Below are 14173 nucleotides of genomic sequence, written 5' to 3'. Positions count from 1 at the left end.
ACTGGCTATCGTCTGAGACAGGATACCAGCTAGATGGAGCTCTGATCCAATTTGGAAATGCCTATGCTCCTGTGGTCCTTAAATTGATAATGGATGTGGGCGAAAGGGGATACATTCGCCACTCTGCTACTGGGTCTGTCTTGTGGTGGAATTTGTTGAAGATATTTGTATATAACTGTCAAATCTCTCGGTTCAATGTATGTTAAGTTACCCTATATAGTTCCTATACTGTAAATTTTGGCATGTGTGACATATAGGTCTCCCTTCATAGAATTCACTTCCTGAGGAAATTAGGGGCTATTTCAGAGCTTAACAAGAGTTAACATACAAGTCTATTGTGCATAAAGAAAGAACAGAGAGATTTGTATAACTGGGTGTTTCATTCAGATTTTGAATTCACATGCACAATGGAGAGGAATGGATTCCATTGTGAAAGCTATTATTTTTGGCATCTCTTTAATATTTCTGCTTGTTCGTTTTATTTTCTTATGAGCTGACCATTGCCCCAAAACTCTGTCACATACTAAAAAATGGATGGCAAACAGGTGTAAGCATATCTATCTACTGTTCCTCACAGGTTTGTACAGCGTTTTGAAGATTTTAAAATGGAATTATATTAAATTCTTTTTGGCAGGTACTTAGAGAATTATACAGTATGTTTGCACCTGTTAAATATATTGACTTTGTTTCAGGTCTTTCTGTTACAAATGTATTAACCTAATCACTGAATTCCAGATGATCAGCTTCAGTTTTGTGTGTGCGAGTATCACACTGTGTAAACAATAATCATTATCTAGAAACATTTGAGAGATTAGATAAATAATTGCTTTGCATAAGAGAAAAAAAGAGCTTAACCCTATGTACTGTCCAAACTCCATCGTCCATAATTACATTCTCCTTATCTAAAATATGTTTCTTCACCACCTATCTTAAACTCCTGTATAGTGCTAATGCTGTACTTCTCTATTTCTCCGAGGAACAGCTGCTTTTCTATGGTGATTGAAGTGATCCCTGTTGATCATTCATGTATACAAAGTGCTTTGGAATCTTTCATCATGAAAGACTTATTAAAAGATATGATAGCTTTTTAAAGCGTAGATAAGATTATTTATACTAAGAATGCATTCGGCATAGGGGGAACAGGTTTCTGGCTGATCATAAAGAAAGAATCTTGACTTAAAAAAAAAGTTGTTATCCAGCAAATACAGTTGACTAAACTAGTATATTTGAAGTTCCTACACCTCTATTATATTTTTATGCTTCTTGTATATAATACATAGACATAACCCCTAGAGAACCTTTCTTTCTAACTGCCTAACATAGAGACCTTTTTATGCTCAGGATTGCCTTTTTGTAGGAACTTTTTCCCAGCATGCCTTTCTGGTGGCTGGCCTTTTAAATTTGGCAGCTCTAAAATAGTTGTTTTACAGGGGGCTGGTGCTTTTTATATTACCCTTGTTTTTAAGCTAATGAGCACTCTTAACTTTCTCTTTCTTATTCCTGAGTTGATGGTATATTTATGTATTTGTGCTGTTTAAGCTACATGATAATCATTGTGTTTATAAATCAATGCCCCCCACCCTTCCCGAATCAGGTCAGATGTCACAATTATTAAATTCTATTTTATTTTCCTATTATTGTGACTTTTATACTGAGCTTATCTTAATATACCTCCAGACCCATAAATATGTTGAAAAGTCACAAAGATATGAAAACTGAAGTATCGCTACGAATTTTTGACTTGTAATGTGTATGAAAGTAGTTTTAGAAGATGTTTTTAAAAGGGGTTAGCAAACCACAGTGCCTGTTGGACAAACATATGTTTTAAAAAGCAAACCCCAAAGCATTCCTTTTCTCCCAACTTAATATGTTGGGGAACTTTGCATAACTGAATTCAAATAACTTCTCTGTGTTGCATTTTGAATAAGAGTGAAGCCACTAGTGTAACCTGTTCTCATTTTGTCATATACATAGCTGTGCTCATCCACTATAGAATCAGCTCAGTTTAACTCACTCTGTGGCTAGGGAAGTTTTAATTACATGAATGAGACTCATGTGTGTTGTGCTTTGCTAATGTTTTCAGTTGGCAAGATATACAGAACATATTCATGTGGCTTGGTCCTTCTCCACTAACTCTAGTGGGGCTTTCTCTTTCTTATTTGAATTATAAATGTTCTCTTTTTCCAGAGAGGAGCCCCAAACAAATATAAATTACTATGGTAGATTTTTCCTTCTTAGTAAGATCAATAAGTGGTACTGTGTGCAAATCAGCATTCCAGTCTTCTCTGAAGACAGGTTTTCCAGTAGTGATGTGCTTTTATATTTTCACCTCCCAGCTGCAGAATTCCACCTGTGATTAGAGTTCTGAGCTCATCTCAATATACCTAGTTAAGCATAAATTTGTAAGCTTCCTTTACCTTGCCTCTTTCAGCTGCAATTTCATTTTCACCTTGTTTTGAATCAGGTATTGATAAACACATACATAAAATAAGGGCTATTTTCTCTGTGCCCAAAAGCAAGTTCTTAATGCTTGCTTCCAGGGAAGAACAATTAAGATATATACTTAAAATAAAGTTCATTCTCCCACTACCTCCTCCACTGTGGGGACCTGGTCTTTGTCCACAAGAATATTTCATAATAAAAGTACATTCCCTCCAGGACCTTTGTTGTTCCTTTGTGCTGATTGCATCTGATGATTCAGAAAAGGGATGGTCTTCTGGTTAAGGCGTTTGATTCAATTCCTGGCTTTGCCATACTCATCCTGAGACAGTTTGAGCAAGTCACTTCAGGCTGGATCCACAAAGGGATTTAGGCAATGATCGGTGTCAGGAAAATACCGGGATTCACAAAGCCTGAGTTAGGCACCTGGGCTCTGTATACTGTGAATGGGGAGAGATAGGCACCTAGGAATGGGATTTACAAAAGCTAACAAGCTAGGATGGGAGTCACCTAAGATAGTCAATGGGAGAGGTTGATGAGAAAGTTGTGTCCTAAGCCCTCATCCTCCCAGGGATTTCAGCACCTAAATCAAGGCTGCAGGGAGGCACCTGTCTCTGTTTGCAGTCCACAGCTGGAAACCCTTCTCCTACAGTCAGGCAGCTGAGGTGCCTAAGCCATTTCTTGCAAGAATGAGTAGGGCAGGCACCAGTTACACATAGGCCTTCCCTTTAGTCCACTGGTCAGGGCACTCCCCTAGGAGGTGGGAGATCCTGGCTCAGTTCTTAGCCTCTGCCTGAGAAGGGATTTGAACAGGAATCTGTTGGACTATAGAGAAATCCTCACTCTTTCTCTGGCCTAATTAGTATTTAATTATCCAGTTACAGTGAAACAACTTCAATAGGAGAGATTCAGAGAGCTCCATACCAGACTATCCCTTAGTCCAGTGGTTAGGGCACTTACTATAGAGGTACGGACCCCTACTTCAAATCCTTTCTCCTCATCCGGCAGAGTGGGAAATGGACCTGAGGTCTCCTGCATCCTGGGAGAATATACTAACCCCTGGGTTAAAGGCTATAAGGAAGGTGATGGTTCTCCTCCTGGTCATTTTGTGCAGAGTTCTAGAATTCTTTGAGGGGGGTCAACAAGCATGTGGATAAGGGTGATACAGTGGATATAGTGTACTCAGATTTTTCAGAAAGCCTTTGACAAGGTCCCTCACCAAAGGCTCTTAAGCAAAGTAAGCTGTCATGGGATAAGAGGGAAGGTCCTGTCATGGATCAGTAACTGGTTAAAAGATAAGAAACAAAGGGAAGGAATAAATGGTCAGTTTTCAGAATGGAGAGAGATAAATAGTGGTGTCCCCCAGGGGTCTATACTGGGACCAGTACTATTCGACATATTCATAAATGATCTGGTACACAGGGTAAAAATGAGGTGACAAAATGTGCAGATGACAGAAAACTACTCAAGATAGTTAATTCCAAAGCAGACTGCGAAGAATTACAAAGGGATCTCACAAAACTGTGTGACTCGGCAACAAATTGGCAGATGAAATTCAATGTTGATAAATGCAAAGTAATGCACATTGGAAAACATAATTCCAACTATACATATAAAATGATGGGGTCTAAATTAGCTGTTACCACTCAAGAAAGAGACCTTGTGGATAGTTCTGTGGAAACATCCACTCAATGTGCAGCTACAGTCAAAAAAGCAAAAAAGGGATAGATAATAAGAGAAAAAATATTGCTTCTATATAAATCCATGGTACGCCAACATCTTGAATACTGCATGCAGATGTGGTCGCCCCATCTCAAAAAAGATATATTGAATTGGAAAAGATTCAGAAAAGGGCAACAAAAATGATTAGGGTTATGCAAACAGTTTCCATATGAAGAGAGATTAAAAAGACTGGGACTTTTCAGCTTGGAAAAGTGATGACTAAGGGGGGATATGATAGAGGTCTGTAAAATCATGACTGGTGTAGAGAAAGTAAATAAGGAAGCGTTATTTACTCCTTCTCATAACACAAGAACTAAGGGTCACCAAATGAAATTAATAGGCAGCAGGTTTAAAACAAAGAAAAGTATTTCTTCACACAATGCACAGTCAACCTGTGGAACATTAATTAAGTCTATTAACAGAGATTTGAGCCAGGTAAATATTATTCTATCTATTTCATATTCATGGATATACTGACATCCAGAGCAGATAAATTACACAGAGCAGCATTACACAGTGAGTCAGTGGCATTACTGGCCACACTATGCCTAGTCCTCTATACTAACCACTAGATGATATGTCCTCTTCTTCAAATTGCAACCAGCTGGTGATTCATAACATGTTCAGTATAATGGATAGGGTTAAAGTTAAATGTGAGTGGCTAGCATACAGGGGCTAATCTTCAGAGCAAGCCAGCTCCCCTGAAGTTAATAGGAGCCATCAGAAAACTGGACCAATAATTGATAAAACATTTAAGTAATCAGGGTCCAGATTGCCACAGCTAGCTGATACATAGAAGAAATGGATACAGACCTGAAATGGAAGGGGAGGTGGGAAGGTTAAGGATAGACTACATCATTAAAGGATTTTACAAAGCAGTCTACAACTACAGTTACTTTCTATGAATGTTGATGGCTACCTTCAGTTCTAACTCATTTTCCTGAAAAACTGGAAATCTTTTCTATAAATATATAATTTATGGGCATGTCACAAATTGATGTCATGTTAGAGATACTTTTAAAATAAAAAAAGGCAGATTGGCAAACATTAAATTACTGCAGTTACAAGTCATGGTTTCTGAATAACGTTGATCTAACCTGTAATTAATTTTATATTTGACACAAAAAGCTTAAATTAAATCTATGTAGCATTGCAAGAGTTATGGGCTGCTGTATACACTACTGTACTTCATCTAGAGCAGTGGTTCCCAAACTGGGGTTCGCGAACCACTGGGGGTTCACAGAACTTTACAGGGAGTTCGCCAGAAAAATTTCACTAATGGCGGACAGAGGACCCTGGGCATTGGAGACAGCAGGTGGGACCCGGTTGCAGGGTCACCCAAGTAAGTAGCATCTGAATGCTTGGTATGTGGCTAGCAGAAATGAATAAATACATACATATGTGTCACTGCCCTGTCAATAAAAAATAAAATAAACTTTGCTATGGCACAAACACTAGAAAAATTCCAGATGTGTCCCATTTTACCAAGGGCCAGATCCTGCCACTCTTATTGGGAGGGAAAGGGGAGCACTCAAAGAATAGAATACTATTCAATATGAATAAGGGCAGCAGAACCTGGCTCTAGATCAGTGGTTCCCAAACTTTAACAGCCCGCGAACCCCTTTCACTAAACTGTGAAATCTCGTGAACCCCCTCCTAAAAATGAATATTTTCAGGGATTTAAGTTTAAATTTCCTCAGTGTGATGGATGTCCCAACTGCCCGGCCCTGCTCTTCCTGGGGCTCGGGCTGCCAGTCCCACGCCGAGCGCTGGGGTTCGTGCTGCCAGCTCCCCACTGACGGGGGCAGGGCTCAGGCTGCCAGCCCCAACTGCCCAGCCCCGCTCTCCCTGGGACTCAGGCTGCCAGCCCCGCACGGAGCGCTGGGGTTCGGGCTGCCAGCCCCAATTGCCTGGCCCCGTTCTCCCTGGTTCATAAAGGGTGAAATTCATCCAAATTTAGTGGAATTACATCTGGGATGAATTTGGACGAAGGCTTTTAAAAGGCTGGTCCTACTTCCATTGAAGCTAATGGGAGGTTGTCACTGAGTTGAATGGGAGCAATAGCAAACCTTCAATAATTTACCTGGTGTAGAATCCATGACTCATAGAATTTGTGTACCTTCAAATCCTTTCACCTGAAACCTGGAACATGCTGCTTCCTAATAAGTGATTTAAATGATTATTATGCTTAACTATTGTTGGTTTTCTATGCAAACCTTAAAGCAAAAATGAGGGCTAAATAAGCAGCATTGATTTTAGTTACATCAGTGAATATGAAATTTCCTTCCACTTGTAACGTACATTCTGCACTCTGGCAGTAGGAGCAGCCTAGATTATCAAGGAGATTCATTGTCATTAGCTGCAGAGAAAGCTCATGATTGACTTGCTCCCATCCCCCCCAAGCTAGAGGAAATGCGCTAGCAGGAATAATTTAGCAAAGGGATGGGTTATAAAAGGTCACTAATGGGAAGCAATATTTATCAACATAATGTCCTTAAGAGATCATAGATTATTAATTACTACAGAGTCATAAGCTCTAGTCAAAAGAAACTTAATTGCTTTAAATCAAAAATCATTGCAAGATTAGTAAGGAATGTAAAACACCAGCATGATATCTGGTTTTACAAAAGGGCCACAGACATCAGTAGCGGGGCTCTTGGGAAGGTTCATTTTCAATCTGCCCAGGCTCATGTGAGAATTGCTCTGATAATCTTACTGAGCTCTTTTGGCAAATGTATTCATCAAATAAATAATTTACATGATAAAGGCAGAGGACAAGAGATGCACAAAAGTCATCACATGGGATATTTCAATACAGTCTTTTCATTTAGGAAATGGAAACAATCAAAATTGCATTTTTCAGCTCCTGAAGCCTGTATTAACTATAACCTGAGCATTTTAAATTGCCTGGGATAGTAGCAATTCTCTAGAATCCAATGCCCACATGAACTATGCATTAAGAAAAAATATCTTTGTAATAAAGCTATAATTGGGCACAGGGACACTGGCGGATTGTTGTGAACCAAGGTAGAATTCACCCTGGCAGTTACGTTGATGTTGTTTACAAACTGATATGTTACCAGCTGCCTAGTAAGCTGGATGCTTTGTTCTCTTATAGAACTGATTAGATTATAGATTGTAATTCATTTGTGCTATATTATATCATTTTATATGTATTATTCCATATGATGTTATGTAGCTTTTTTACCCACTTAAGTTCCTGGCTCCCCTTATGTTGTCATTTGCATTGTATCAGAGGGTGGAGAGATTTTTTGGCTCTTTTACAAAATACCTATCATGTCATTGGATGAACTCAGAAGGGCTTTTTTTTTTTTTTTATCCTTTTCACAAAATCTGGAAGGACAGCACTTCTTTGGGTTATTCTTAATTCCAGTAATTAAATTAGGTTGGAGGATTAAAAAACTACCCTCACCTGATCATAGTTGGTATTTTTGACTATAGCTCCTAAAACCATCTAATTTGCTTGCCATCCTGGCCTTGTCATATTTCAAATACCTACACAGGTTCCCATTTTCCTGCATTTCTAATTAAAGCTAGTTGTCCTTGTGTTCAATGCTTTTTCAGAGCTGTGCCTTGGCTTATTTATCTCTTACCTCTTACCAAGTCACTCCCTGTCTCGTCCCTTCTATCAAGGATGCCAGCCCGGATTGCCTATCTGACCATTTCTCTCACGACTATCTTTACCCCTTCTCTCACGTATCCCGGTGCACATGAAATGTAAACTCACAATGAAGACTACTACCATCTCCTTCAAATCTTCACTTGAGACACACTTCTACTGAGACACCAAGAAGAAATTGGTAATTTCTTGATTTACAAGAAATTAACAATAATAATGGGTAGGTTGAAATCTCTTTGAATATGGTGTATATTAAAATGTTAATATTTTGATCATAACCCTTTCCTTCTCCTTTTTATTTTGCTCATCTTCATAGACCTGATCCTGAAGTTTTTATGCATGGAAATAGAGGTCCACCAGTCCAGATCAACTTGTAGGCCTGAGACCTTGCATTGTAATCTCTTCATGGCAGAGGCCATGTCTCTCTTTGTAATGGGTGCTATGGGAATACAAATAGAACGTGGTGGATTACATAGCGTCTCCATCACTTCAGGTCTTTAAATCAGTACTGGATGTCTTTCTAAAAGATATGTTCTAACTCAAAACAGAAATTAGGGGTTTACTGCAGAAATTACTGGAAAATGCTCTGTCGTCTGTGAGATGCAGGAGGTCAATCTAGATTACCATAATGGCCTCTTCTGGCTTTTTTAATATATGAATCTATGAATAAATAATAAAAAGAGTAAAGAATAGATAAAGACTAAATTGACATAATTGCTGGCTCAGCCTCAAGCAAAGATTAAAAGGCCTGAGAATGAGTGAAGAAGTAACTCAATGCTAGAGGTGTTCCTTATAAGACACTATTGTGGTACAGTGGCAGAGTTCTACTACTGTGGTATGTACATTCTGTGAATAGATACAAGGCTTCAGTTTCCAGTACCATCAATTTGGCATTTTTCATCAAATCAACATTAATTGAAAAAAAAAATTAAGAAAAAATAGTCTTTCCACATATTCCCAATATGGCAACATCTTTATCAGTCACACTTGATGATACATGGGAGTACAAAGGCCTTTTAAAAATAATTAACCTTTTTAAATTAAAGGAAAGAAAGGATGAATTTACAAGTGAAGTTCAGGATTGGGAGTCGAGAAATCTGAGCTGTCAGCCTGACACAGACCTGCTGAGTGACTCTGGGCAAGTTACTTAACTTCATTGTGCCTCTATCTGTATGTGTTATTATCCCGACTCTACTTATCACGAAGGGGAGCTGTGCAATTTAATGTATATAAAGCGTTGTATGATTCTTACATAGAAGGTGCTATAAAAATACTGTTATGGGTTTGGCTGACCCTTGTGATCGGACGATCACCATCTTCCGTGCTGAATAAATGTCAAGAAGCCACTGTAAGCAGGTAGCTAAAATAGTGGCACATGGAAAAAGCTGAGTAGAAGCTGAAGCATGTGGCCAAAGGGTTTCAAATGCAGGGGCTAGAGCTTTGATGGGTGGAACTGTGTGTGTGCGCGCGTGTGTGTATGTGTGCACACACATACAACACTCCAGAGAGAGACACAGGACAAGTTGAAGCACTATGGGGAAGGAGAAGCAAGAGAAAGAATCAAAAGAAAACTAGACACATGCAGCCTGAATGAATTTGGTGCTGTGACTAAGGAAGCTGTCTTCTGGTACCTCCTGTGTTTGGAAAAGTAGGATTTTGTACATCATCCCTTGTAAATAAACAAAACCGTATGAAAGAAAATATGAGACTCCATTGTCAATTTTTCCTTTCAGCTGGAACACTCATAGGGCCCAGAACTTTGGCTAGCTGCTCAGGTAGAAAAGAGTACCTTGACTTTTTGTAGAAAATCAACTGAATGAAATCATATTGCCAAACCCAAGTGTTCAAAAATCAGTCAGGATCCAAAAAAGGGGTCTGAATTCCCCAAAATCATTAGGTTGGCTAATAAATCATGAATTTTTTAAAAAAAAATGTAACTGGGGTCATATTTTCAAGCTTTTTCCTGCAACTATAAGTGCTAGAATTTTTTTTTTTTTTATGGAAGTTGAGATTCTCATCTAATCACTCCAAATGTTGTGGCACTCGCAATGAAATTGTGAAAGTTGGCAACAATGAAAATCTGACACTCTGAACCATTAAAGGAGCATGTAAATTTTAAGTATTTAAATATTATAGACAGTGAAAGGAGAAAGCATTAAGGTGTAATTAAAAACCTCCAATTTATCTTGGAAATGTACATAAGAGTTGTCGCTACAGCAAAATCTCTGAGAAAAGATATGAACTTTTAAAAATGCTATAGACAATCTCTCTTTAACTAGGAACCAGCAGTAAAAGATGTGTCTTATCCAGTTTCTTTATAACATATAGGAGCACGTTACACACACTTGAGCTGGTTAAAACCTTTTTTGAGTGAGAAACATACATATACATTTTACTTGATGCCTGCAAGCCACGCTGAGATGACCAAGAGGGGTTGTCTAGCAGAGTGTTTTCTGTTAGCATCCTAGACATTTATAATTTACTTCCTGTAGAGATGTTTGTAGAAGGTTTTAATTTAGAGATGCTCCCTCACAAGGGACAGTATTATGAACAAAGGAATCTGGAGGTGTGCCCTAGAGACGGGAACACCACATAATTGTGTGTAGCAGCTCACTAGAGAAGCTCTCCAGTTTGTTTTATTAAAGTTGTATTCCTTTCTCATTCACTGGTTTGTTATTTAAGTAACCCCAAGATCGTTTTGGCTTGAGTTTGACAGTCTTCAAGGTAGACCTCCCTTATCTCCTCTGCCCGTGACGAAATAGGTGCTGAGTACAGTAGATGGCGGTGAGGAACTTTGGGAACATGTGTGGGCACTGGTAGGACAGTTGATTAATTTCTATTATATTTATCTTTTGTACAGCAGTTTTCAATCTACTGATAAAAAGTGCTTTAGAAGACCTACGTGTTTATTATTATTATTAAATTGATCTGTGGAATTGATGGGTCTATTTATTTATTTAGAATTTTTTAAAGGCTTGTCAAGGGCACCCAAAGCACTGAGGGGTGCCCTATTGTTAGAGTTTGCAAATATTCAAACAACAAAATAAAGAGGAGAGAGTTAAGCTACTAACACACATCCTCCTCAGTGTCCTTTTTTTCTTTGAGCTGATACGTAGGAGTGGGAGAGAGGATTTATCTGCACACTTCAGTTGTAATTTTGGAGCGTAAAATACCTGAGGACAATCTGGAAATGGATGCTAATTAAGTCTGAACCTAAAATCTGCTGCCTCCAATAATGTATTACTCGGATTAAGTAGAAATTATCATCTAGCATACACAGTGCAAGAAATACCATATATTGTTATAAAATGTCACTTATCTTGTTTATATTTTTGCTATGAGAACTGCTAAACCCAAAAGACCTTATTAAATACATTGTCTTCATATTACTAGAATCAGAGATTGAACACAAGACAAAGGATCTAAACACTATTTTCCCTTTAGACACTAATGTTGCTTTGTGTCATGCAGAAATTATAAATCTCATATAAAGCTTCTATCACTCTTGTTAGCCAAAAATAAAAATAAAGCTGTGTGCAGTAATTATATACACTGTATATAGTTCTAGTGAATTTACACTATTTAATATAGAAAGAGCCTTCTATTTGCATATTTATTTGAGCTTCCCATGAATTAAACATTGTATAATGAAAACTTACTTATTTTTGTGTTGTATGAAAGGAGAGAAGGTTAGCACTCCCCTTGATAAGGATGGAAGAGGTCCTAGTGACCTTTACAACACGCAGATGGTTAAGGCATTGCCACTTACTTCGTGGCATCTAACCAAGTTTAGGGGGGGGAGGGATAGCTCAGTGGTTTGAGCATTGGCCTGCTAAACCCAGGGTTGTGAGTTCAATCCTTGAGGGGGCCACTTGGGGATCTGGGGCAAAATCAGTACTTGGTCCTGCTAGTGAAGGCAGGGAGCTGGACTCAATGACCTTTCAAGGTCCCTTCCAGTTCTAGGAGATGGGATATCTCCATTATTCTTTCTTCTTTTACTGTATTCTTACAGTTCATCACACAGAAGCTATATTTATGAGTCTTTCAGTGTAGATTATGTATCATCAAGCCCACTTTTCTAGGGTTTTAACTTGGCCTTTTCATATTAGATTATTCTGTGGGTAAATAAAACACTTTTTTCTCTCTAGCTGTCAATCCAGTAACTCTATTTCCACTACAGTTTACATTAAAAAATATTAAGACTGGTTTATATTAGGTATTAGGTTAAAAATACACTAAAATAACCATGTTCTGATTTAAGTACATATAATTTATTATTTTGTGCTTCAACATCATCTTTAATCCAACTTCTTGGGTGTATCATTACAGGCATAGTGTATTCTTTTGAAATTCTGAGCCTTATAGAGGACAATTTCCTAACTCAAGAAGTATTCAGCCAATATGGAGGAATTCTTTATTAGACCTTGTCCTAGCAGATAAAGAAGAACTCATTATATACTTAAAAATTAATGGTAGTTTAGGTACAAATGATCATGGCTTGATCACATTAGTAATGTGCAAGCAGAATAAATCCAGACCAGTAATATGTGTACTTAGTACTTTAATAGGGCCAATTTCACAAAGCTAAAAACAATTATGAGCCAAATAAGCTGGAAGACAGAATTGAATCAGAAAAATGTGGATGGTAATTGGGAATCATTTAAGAATGCCTTACTAGATGTACAAAACACCAGAATCCCACAATCGAGGGAGAAGGCTGTGCTGATTAAAAAAAAAAATAAAAAAGCCAACCTGGATAAGAAGGGAAGGCAGCTATAAAACAAATGAAAGAAAGGGGAACTTGATAGTAATGAAGTTAACCAATAAATCAGAACGGTATTACCACCCTTCCTTCTGCGCTGCCTTCAGAGCTGGGCTGAGAGTCCTGGGGTTCACACAGTCCCTCTGACTGTAGTCCAGAAGGACTCTCCTTTGATGCACCAAGGGGGACTCCACCACTGGCAGCTGTATAGTTAATGAGACACAGGATTGTAGTAAGAGACAGAATGGTCTCATGGTTAAGGTAGTTGAATGCTGCCCTGGAGAACTGGATTCTATCCCGGCCTCTGCCACAGAGGTCCTATATGATACTGGGCAAGTCACTTAAACCAAGCTTTTCACAGGTGGCTGTTAAGCACTCACAGCTGCAGCTGAAGCCAATGGGAGCTGGGCTTTGAACACATAAAGTTCTGTACAATACTAACTATTCTGAAATATCAAGTCCTAAATTACTCAAATTGGGCAGCCAAAATTAGTGGATACTTCTGACCATAATCTCTCTGTCCCTCAGTGCATAGTCAACCTTAATTCTGGTATTTCCTAACTTCTTGATTTTAAAACGTAAATAACATTCTTTTAATGCTTTATTTCAGTCTATCATATCCATATTACACTCAGAATATACTACTTATTGTGAAGAAACTATATACTGTATTATTTTAAAATATCATCACCTTTGATGCAGTAGAAGAATACAGGTCTCTAAAAATGTTCTCATAAAAAACCATAAAGAATACTTTGAAAGAGCTTAGAAAACCTTTTTGAGGCTCATTTGCATAATTCATTTTTAGAACATTGATTAGCAAGGAAATGCAATTGCTTTTCTGCCTATTTGTATTTTAATTTCCAATGCAAATACAAATTAGGAAATGTTATTCCTATAGTACGACAAGGACTAAATATACTACTAACAGTTAAAGCCAATCTTTACATTTCTGAAAGTGCATCTAATAGAAATTTTTGATACTATATATTCCACAGTGATGAGAAAATATGCTTCCTTTGGCTCTATTAGCCAATGAAAACCATGGATACAATCCTGGCCCTATTGCAGTAAATGGGAGCTTTGCTATTGACTCCAGTGGGGCAAGGATTTTACCCAATGTACAGGTCAGATTGTAGGCAAGATAGTATTAGCAGTAGTTCCCAAACACTAATGGGTATACCAGTAATGGTACTTCAGCCTTTCTAGTCGGATAAGCTATACTCTGAGCCTGGTGCCATTTCCACCTTAAAAGAGAACAGCAAAGTCTCCCATGGCTTTTTCCATTAGAAACACAGGGTCAGATACTTAGCTGGTGTAAATCAATGACACCATTGGAAAACTGCTTGATTTTGCTGCTGGAAATGCAGGAAAACCAGACAATAAGAATTAGGATGTCACAAGAGAATGAAACGTGAGCAACTAAATAGGTGGTTTATTTATTTGTTTGTTTGTTTTGTTAACCTGTGTTTCACTCAAACTCTTGGCAAACACTTGAAGAATGTCTCTCTTTGTTAAACATTCTGCTTCTCCTCTCCCACCCCTTAATTGAGGGTGGAGAAAGCTCTGGCTCCAATTTTCTCTCTCCCCTCCCTGCTTTCTCCTCATCT

At 38.2% G+C, this 14173-nt stretch overlaps 1 non-coding gene across 1 annotated transcript; it reads left to right on the top strand.

The window, feature by feature from the left end:
- Positions 1 to 11468: 11468 nt before the first annotated feature.
- On the top strand, positions 11469 to 11594 carry LOC128835204 (U6atac minor spliceosomal RNA). Its single transcript, XR_008444621.1, has one exon. It is a non-coding gene; the product is annotated as a U6atac minor spliceosomal RNA (small nuclear RNA).
- The last annotated feature ends 2579 nt before the right edge of the window (positions 11595 to 14173 follow it).

The sequence above is a fragment of the Malaclemys terrapin genome, chromosome 3, assembly GCF_027887155.1.
Source record: "Malaclemys terrapin pileata isolate rMalTer1 chromosome 3, rMalTer1.hap1, whole genome shotgun sequence".
Lineage (NCBI taxonomy): Eukaryota > Metazoa > Chordata > Testudines > Emydidae > Malaclemys > Malaclemys terrapin.
The sequence above is the reverse complement of the archived record's forward strand: the minus strand, read 5'-3'. Positions and strand labels throughout refer to the sequence as shown.